The sequence below is a fragment of the Mauremys reevesii genome, linkage group 2 (genome assembly GCF_016161935.1).
Source record: "Mauremys reevesii isolate NIE-2019 linkage group 2, ASM1616193v1, whole genome shotgun sequence".
Lineage (NCBI taxonomy): Eukaryota > Metazoa > Chordata > Testudines > Geoemydidae > Mauremys > Mauremys reevesii.
Window position 1 is genome coordinate 100,526,584 of NC_052624.1, and position 9,238 is coordinate 100,535,821.

The 9,238-nt window shown below is 45.5% G+C and overlaps 1 long non-coding RNA gene across 2 annotated transcripts; it reads right to left on the reverse strand.

Annotated features, from left to right (window-relative positions):
• Nucleotides 1-540: 540 nt before the first annotated feature.
• LOC120398897 lies at nt 541-6,518 on the reverse strand. Of its 2 annotated transcripts, none has more exons than XR_005594780.1 (3): nt 6,193-6,518; nt 1,674-1,796; nt 541-1,077 (listed from the first exon to the last, which is right to left on the reverse strand). It is a non-coding gene; the product is annotated as an uncharacterized LOC120398897 (long non-coding RNA). The 2 variants fall into 2 exon arrangements; XR_005594781.1 differs by lacking the exon at nt 6,193-6,518 and adding an exon at nt 2,160-2,237.
• Between the last annotated feature and the right edge of the window lie 2,720 nt (nt 6,519-9,238).

Genomic DNA, 9,238 nt, shown 5'->3' on the forward strand with positions numbered 1-9,238 from the left:
AGACCCAAAGAACATCATTTGTAAGTATCACTTGATATTCAGGGGGTTGGGCGAAACCCCTCTGAAGGCAGGGAAACAGCCATCCTTTATTTAGGATAGATAATTCTCTCCTATGTCAGCTTATGGTGTTTTTAGGCATGAGGGAAACTGATTTTCGGCATTTGGGAGGCTGGATTTTATTTGGTCAGCTCAAGGCAAAAGAACTTACCATAACTGTGGCTGTCCAGTCTCTTGACATTGTAACTGTGACATACTTTTTTGTATAATACTGTAACCCTTCTGCCAGGTGGAGCCAGCAGCAACCAGGGCTGGGTTTAGTATCTAGGGGTTCCTTTTCAACAACACAACACAGAACTGGCTCGAGCCCACACCCAGTAACCTGGGAAAATTACACATCACCCTGGGCACCTCTGAGAAGCAATACTTCCCCACTTGCAAGCACAGAGTCTGAGTGTAGAAAAGAAACTTTTAATGAAAGGAAGTGAAGTCACCTGACATTAATTAAGGATAATGCCACAAGCGGGATTCATAATCATAAAACTGTGAGCAGGACATCCACCCCAGAGTGCGTGGGGCAGTGTCTTCTGCCTCATGTTCTTGAGTTCTACAACCAAAAGTTCTTTTTCTGTGCCACACTCTGTTCCCTCACCATACCCCACTCACAGTGGTTGTCCTTGGTCAGTGAGGACCCAGGGTTCAGAGGTGCATCTATTCAGTTCGCCTCCCACCCAGGGAAGGAGGCACCTTGCTTGTGCTTGCTCTGGCTGGCTGTCCCGCCAGCCGCTGTTCCTCATCACCTGGCTACTCCGCCAGCCGCGGTTCATCTCTGCTGGCTGTCCCACCAGCCATGGTTCGTCTCCGCTGGCTGCCCCGCCAGCCGCTCATTGCCTTGCCAGCCGCTCGTTCTGCTTACCGCCTCGCCAGCCACTCCTTTGCTGGCTGACTGTCATCTCCTTCTGCTGCTACCTGTCTCTCTGCTGTGACCTCTGCACATCAGTCTCTTAGTGTTTTTCAGCTCTTTGCAGTCTGGACAGAAACACTGCTCCATCTCAGGTGATTTCAGCTCTCATTTGAGCACTGTAACATAACAAAGAGGCTCCTAATGAAGCCTAGTTAGCTCTTTCTTTGAACAGCGGGGAGAAAAAGGTTAAATCAGACTGGGGACCCTTAGAGAGAGTCCACACCTCCTGGCTAGGATACCCCTCTTCCTTTCACAGGGCCCTGGTATTCAAGCCCCACCCCTCTTCCTTTCACAGGGCTCTGGTATTCAAGCCCCTGGCTTAATGAGGGCCTTTCAGCTGAGGGTGACTCCCTCATTTGGAACAGGTTAAGCACAGTTCTACTCCCCTTTATTCATACAATAATGATAACAACATTGGTAACAGCATTTAATTAACCCTGCATTCAGTAAAGTGATTTGTAACCCAACACCAGTCAAAGTCGATTACTTTGAGAAACGCCGCTCTATCTACTGGATATCTAAGCAGATAAGTGTGTTCATGTAAAAACAGTTAGCTCCTGAAGTCTCTCCCCATCCCAGCTAGTTGTCAGGGGAGAATTCATTCAGACCCTGCTTACAATACCAATGGGCAACTGTAAACTCATGCAAAGTATAAGCAAAACACTAACTAGTGTGAACATAAAAGTTACAGAAGTTTGATTTGAAAACTTACCCAAAGATTATCTGATATTCTTTGGTCTAGAAATCAGGATAGAAATCTCACAAGTACAAGTATTGCCACAAAATTATCCAGTTTTGATTTGTTGTTGTTGTTGTTGTATTGCTGCTTTCAGTCCTGGAAAAACAGAAGAGTAAAGGCCCAGTTCTCCAAATGCTCATTCATATGTGTGATCCTTATTCATTGTCCTTATATGCTTATTTTCTCACGTGAATAAGAGTTTTCAGGTTTGGGCCCTAATACTGCAAGTATTGTCATGTACAAGTATTTAAAAATCATGAGTCAGGCCCAAAAATCAACATTGACTTAAAAATAATGAGATTTTAAAAAACTGTAAATGTGGGTGTTCTTTACATTTGTCTTCTGCTTTTTGAGCTGCTTTTTGAGCTTTTTATGGTGCACTTCAGTTGCATTTTCAAGTTTTCCCCCAAAGTGTGGGACAGCTAGAAACTTTTCTTTAATAAAAGTTGAAATTTTCACCTAATCAAATGCATCTATGAGCTGGAGCTTTCAGAAAACAATTATCTCATGACTTGGGATAAAATTGCGAGAGTTGGCAACTGCACAGAAGTATCAATTGAACCTTCTGAAAAGAAAAAAAGGTGCAATGTGTGAAGGTGAAGATTAGTTTTTATTTTTTTCAAACATTTCCATACAAATAACAGATTGGAGGCCAGATCCAACATCAATTGAGTCAATGGAAAGATACTTCAGTATCCCTCTATTTTAAACTGCATACTTGTTAACCCTTTTGACACAAACAATTAGTTAATATTCAGAGTCTTATGGGTTATTTCTGTTAGAAGGAGAAACTGATGATGGAGTCAGGTATTTTTTGTATTTTTCAGTCTAGTGAAATCAGAAATGAAGATTCCAGTTCTCTTTCATGTGCTTTGGATCTGGCAGTGATTGTTTGTTTGACACTGCATTGTGTCAACTCAGAAGAGGTACTGATGATAGGATTTATTATGGAGAACCTTGGACTTCTAAATCCATAGAATATAGATGAGGTAGAATATTGGAATCTCTAGTTACTTAAATTCTTTCTGAGACCATGCCAGACAAATAGGAAACTGGGAAAGGACAACATTCATTACTTTATCCAGGTACCCATGTATCCACTTAAAAAGGATCTAAGTGTCATCTGTCAGACAAATGGGTCTATGGATTACTATGATTAATACTTTAGATTATCTAGAGTTAAAGACCTCTGACACTTAGTTGGTTTGTATAGTCTCATGTACAGTAAAAGCTTTTTTATCTGGCATGTAGGAGGAATGGGAGGTGCCGGTAAGTGAAAAATTCTGGTTAACTAAGAGGGAGGGAGTTTGGGTGTGGGAGGGGAATGGGGAGGGGGCGTGGAGGGGGTGCAGGGTGTGGGATCTGGGAGTTTGGGTGCAGGCGGGGTCTTAGGGCAGGGGGTTGAGATGCAGGAGGGGTTTTGGGGTGCTGGATCCAGGCGGCGCTCACCTCGGGCAGCTCCCCACAAGTGGTGACATGTCCCTGCTGCTCCTAGGCAGAGGCATGGCTAGGCGGGTCTGCATGCTGCCCCCATCCTGTCCCAAGCACTGGCTCTGCAGCGCCCATGGGCTGCGAACCACGGCCAATGGGAGCTCTGGGAGCTGCGCCTGCAGGCGGAGGCAGCGCGGAGAGCCACCTAATCACACCTCCGCATAGGAGCAGCAGGGACATGTCACTGCTTCCAGGGAGCCATGTCAAGCCAGTAGGGAGCCTGCTGGCCCCGTGCCAACCAGACTATAAATCGGACTTTCTATGAAGATTAGAAATGCTGGGTTATAGAGTTTACCGGTTGGTACAGGGCCTGATAACATAGCTTTTACTGTATCTGAATGTGTTTGCTTTATTATAAATATTATTTCTGCTTATTTTCATATATATCTGCTATGGATTTGAAGGTTAGCATAAAATAATATATAATCAAATTATAACTTTACATTCCCCCTAGTTTTGAGATTATAGTTACAATAGATTGTAATGGGATTATATTACTAATAATAAATAATAGTGATAACAGTAATACTCCAATTCCCTAATTAGAATCAGAGCCCCACTGTGCAGAGAGCTATACAATCATAAAATAAAAGGGAAAACAACTGAGAAAACGGATGACAAGCGGGAGAGTTTGAGAGACAGGTAATCTAACAAGGATCCACCTTCAACAACATGCTACATTTTTATAATCTGACAAAAGGCGAATGGATTGACCATTTCTTTGTCCCTGGAAATTTATATGCAAACTGGCAACCTAGTTGGCAGTTCACCACAGGGAACAAACACTGAGTGGATATGGAAAGTAAAATACTCTCTCACTTCCTCATACAATGCACAGTCAACCTGTGGAATTTGTTGTCAGGGGATGTTGTGAAGGGAAAAACTATAACTGGGTTCAAAAATGAATTAGATAAATTCATGGAGGATAGGTCCATCACAGGCTATTAGCCAAGATGGTCAAGGATGCCACCCCATGCTCTGGGCATCCCTAGCCTCTGACTGCCAGAAGCTGGGAGTGGATGACGGGATAATTATCTTGTTGTGTTCATTCCCTCTGAACCTCTTGGCATTGGCCAGGTTCGGAAGGCAAGATATTGGGCTAGATGGACCATTGGTCTGACCCAGTATGGCCATTATGTTCTTACCTCTAGTGATCTCTCCAAATCAGATTTGAAGCAGATTAGTGGAGCAGAGCTGTTGCTTTACCTGCTATTGCCTTACTTTTTACTCAGGGGTGCTGGAACAATTTGTACAACGGGGGTGCTGAAAGCCATTGAACCAAACTGTAAGCCCTGCATATAGTGGAAACCACTTCAAACCAGGGGGTGCGGTAGGCAGGGCCAGCTCCAGCTTTTTTGCCGCCACAAGTGTCAGAAAACAAAACAACAAACAAACAAACAAAACTATTGAGCTGCTGCCAAAGTGCCGCCGAAGAGGAGGACAGGGAGTGACGGACCCGCCGGCGAATTGCTGCCGAAGACTCAAGGAGGCCGATTGAGCAGCCGCCAAAGTGCCACTGCCGCCAATCCGGACATGCCGCCCCAGCAATAGACGAACTGCCGCCCCTTTCAATTGTCCGCCCAGGCATCTGCTTCCTTCGCTGGTGCCTGGAGCCGGCCCTGGTTCCAGCACCTATGCTTTTACTTATTCTATGGAGGGAAGATTCCAACCTCCATAATTCTCCTCTATAATCACTAAAATTCAAGATTCTGTGGCCCTTCCCTTCCCTTAAGGGGCGGAGCCATTCATTGCTCTGATGAGCTCCTCCTATGACTCCAAGATTTAAATAGGCCTCCAAAAATAACCTGTATCTGTATTCAGCTCTTTATTCTATCAGCTTCAAAAAAATGTGTGAATATTAAGTGAAGCCTAGTTAACTCTTTTTAAAGGAGAGGTCCTCTTCAGATTAAAAGGGGGAAATCTAGCTCCTGGCACAGAGGCCATGGAGGATTTCCTACCAGCTGCACATTGAGGAGGCAAGATTCCAGGGGGAACACATGTGCTTAGTCCTCACATACAGCACAAAGCTCAGTTGCTTGGGGACCTTTGTATGCCAATACAGGAGGGAACAGGGTAACAGGATAACTGCTTCCTGAATCTTCCTATCCTCCCCCTCCCAGAGACAGCCCATATTGAAGCTACAGAGTCATGGTGTCTCTACAGCCTCAGGACTTCAGTAGTAATGGCCCTGAAATGACTCCCAGAGAGCCCTAAGCAGGAGAACGGTACACATTTCTGGACTCAGCTGTGTGCCGATCCCCAAAATTTGAGCCTAACTGAATTTCCCACATGATTATGTAGAGGGCATTTCAGACTGTTTCACTCATTTGTAATAAAACCCATCTTTTGTAATGTGCCTGAAGAATAACTGTAAATTGAGAGTAAGAAAAAACAGAGGGATTAAATGCTTGGCTAACACAGAAATATGATATGAAACTGAAAACAAAGTGAGAAAACATTTTGTAAAAGCATCCAGGAGCCTTCACTTTTTCAGTCCTAGACAACATTGACCTAGGGCTGAAACACTTTATAGGGTAGGAAAAGTCTGATGCTCCATTTGAAAAATCTAATGCTTTTAGGTATTTTGTTTGATCTAAGCATGTCAAAACCAATCCCTTTTCAGCTATGCAAAAATCCAGTAAACTAGAGGAGTTTACTGTATCATACTAATAAATTATTTGCAGGGCTAGCGACAGAAGCAAAGCAGCACCTTGAGCAGGGACGTGTCGCTCAGGGAAGGTTGCGTCCCCTTTCCCAACCCTCACCTAGTGTGCGAAGTGTTATTAGGGTGGGGCTTTCTAAACATTCATAATAAATCATAACAACGCGGCCATTGTGTGAGTTTCCTGTCTTTGTGTGGCTACATGCTCCAGTCACTGCCGAAAGGCTACGTATTCCTGCCCCAGGCAGAGGTCGCGTTAGAGAAGCCTGTCGTGACAAACGTTTGCCAACCCCTTTACACTGCAGCACGTAAAGCGCAGGAGGCTCTGCATCGAGTTACCTCGCAGCCTGGCCGGAAGGGAAGCCCGGGACTGGCCAGAAGCAGGCAGCGCGCACGTTTCGCACAGCGCCGGGCAGACAATGGTGGGGCGGGGCAGGGCTGTAGGTAGGCAGCGGCCCGGAGCGCACGGGCGCGGGGCGGGAGAGGGCGGAACGTGCAGCCGCCCGCGGGCCCCACCTCCGCTCCTCGCTCGCCGGCCTGTTGAGACCCGGGGAGCCGAACAAAGCGCGCGGCATTTGCCTTCTGTCCTTTAGGAGGCAGCTGGAAGCGGCATGATTCACCCGGGTCAGCCGGGGGTGAGGCTGCCCCGCTTCCCCGTGGCCACCTCCTCCTCCCCCCGGCCCCGCGGAGCGCTGCAGAGCAGCACGTCCCCCCCGCCCCCGTCCCCCGCGCTTCCGTCCAGCGCCGGCTCCCAGCCGCTGGTGGAGGAAGAGTGTGTCACCGGGCGGCCTCTGACGCCAGCCCGTGTCCTGCAGCAGCCGCCGCTGACGCAGAGCCCGACACACAACATCCACCTGCCCCCGGCCACCGCCTCCTTCGCCGCCGGGCTGGTGCCTGGTCCGCAGCACATAATCCGAGCGAGGGCGGGGGGAGCAGCAGCGCGGAGGGGATCGCTCCGCCTCATCCTGCAGGATCCCCCCCTCCCCGAGGGAGAGGCACTGGCCCCATTGGTGAGGCGAGTGCGGAGCAAAGGGTGGGCAATTGCACCAGGGCCCCCAAACCAGCTCCCCATCCAAAAAACGCCTGTAACCTCCGTGTGTCAATAAAGTGAAACGGGAGAGCGAACATGCCCCAGCTTTCTCTGGCTGGGCCACTAAGCTATACAGCTAACTAACAAAAACAGGGTACACCAGCCAGCTGCCCCCAAATAATCATAAGGGATCGTTAACTCGCAACTAGTTAGCAGTTCATTGTGAAGGGTAATGGGCTAGATTCTGCACTGTGTTAATCTCCTTTAAACCTGGAGTGATTTGGGGTTACTGAGATTTTAGGGTGGCCAGATTGCAAGTGTAAAAAATCAAAACACTTTTGGGGGAGGATGAGAGGGGTATAGTTGCATATATAAGACAAAGCCTTAAATCGGGATGGTGCTGGTAATAGCAGGATGCCGGATCACTCTAACTCATATAAAGGAAAGCAGAATATGACCCCCACTGTCTCTCCCCAACAACTCTCCTCACATAATTTAGCATTAATGACTCTGACATAAAATCCTTGTCCCAATCACCCCCAAGTTATAATTGATAATGAAGCTGTGTATAAGTCCCTAACCATCCCCAAATGATTAATATGTACTGATTAATGACACTGTAAGTCCTCAAACTTCCCCCTGACTGACTAGTGACACTGTAAAGTAAGTCTACAACTATTCCAATGCCAAACTAAGTACTGCACCTTCACAGTTCTACAAAGACATCAATTACTTTATTCTCAAAATTCCTCTTGCTACAGAGGGTCTACATATTCTGGGCCAGAACCTCTACTGGTGTAAATCAGTGTAGATTCAGTGGAACTACTCCAATTTACACCAGTCTCATGGGGACTCTATTTTTGTTCTTTCTTAATTTTTTTTTAAATTTAAAAATCAAATTATTTTATTTATTCTGAAAGGGTATAATTATCCCCTCACAGCAGTGAAGACAAATGGATGTAAATGGATTTACTCTTGTTTACACTGGCCTAAGTTAATGGAGAATGAGACCTTGCTTTTTGAATATGGAAACATAACTGTGAATGATGGTGACTTGGATCACTGTGTATTTTGCAGGGATGGTATATGTAGACCTTAAAGCTTGACACATTTTTTTGTTCATAATTTACTGTGGGCAGTCCATTGTTTTTTGTACAGTGATAAGAAACTGCAATTGAGCAGGGGCTGCAGAAGCTGCTCCAGAGCCATGTACTGAATATGAAGTTAATTTTGTTCTCCAAGGTACTGCTGATCTTAATTGGAAATAGCACAAATTTGACCTATCTCCAGGGGTGATGGAACTAGGGGTGTTCAGATGAAATTGTTTCCATCAGATGCAGGGATTACAGTTTTGTTCAACGGCTTTCAGCACCCTTACTATAAAAATTGTTGCAGTGCCACTGCCCATCTCAGGAGCTACACAGTCACCTTTTCTGTATATCCTAGTACTTAATCCCACAGTAAAATGCATGATATTCATCTTATTATACAGAGAAGGGTGAAGGACTGAATTAACCGTGCCACTATTTGTGGAATCTGTTCCAGAGAGTCAAGATATTTAAAAGCTGACGCTCACAACACTGTCATCCCCTCCAGGGATGACAATAATAAAAATAACAAACAGAATAAAAATTAAATTACACTGACTGTCCGAAGTGGCTTTTTGACACTTGTTTGGGGCAGCAACTTGGCTTTAGGAGAGTGGGGTTAATGCAGCACCTCTCAGAAGAAGAGTGGGAAAGCACTACAGTTTAATTTCCTAAAGATCTTTGCTGCAGCATTCTGAACAGATATGAGCAGAGCAAGCTTGCATTTGTCAAGGCCAGGGAAGAAGATGTTGCAAAATTGAGATGAGAGCCTGGATGAGAGGTTTTTAACTGTGTGGGTGGATGTTTTTTCAATACAAGAAGTAACCATATACTTTAGGCCAGAACCTCAGCTGGTGTAAATCAGCATAGTTCCATGGAACTAAAAACAACAAAAGAATAGTGCCTAGTAGTGGCTCCATGAGAGGGCATAGTGAATGTCTCCTATGCAACATGCTGCACTAATTCTGCCTTACAAAATGGCAGCTATCCCTCCAGATAGGCAGATTCCTTGGAAATTTAAAGGTGAAACCCAAAGAGAAAACAAAGTCTTAACACTTACCTAGTTTGTAAATTTGAGTTAGAGTAGTGATGTGGGAACTCTGTGTTGAAACTGGCTGAAGGTACCCGATAGGAAAGGCAAATTGCTCTTACTTCAATTCCTTATATCATCTACAGGTCAAACAGCAGCATAATCATTTCATATCCTTAAGTAATAATGGTCATCAGTTTTAATTTCAGTGGCTTTTCCCCTTCCTAAACTTTTATC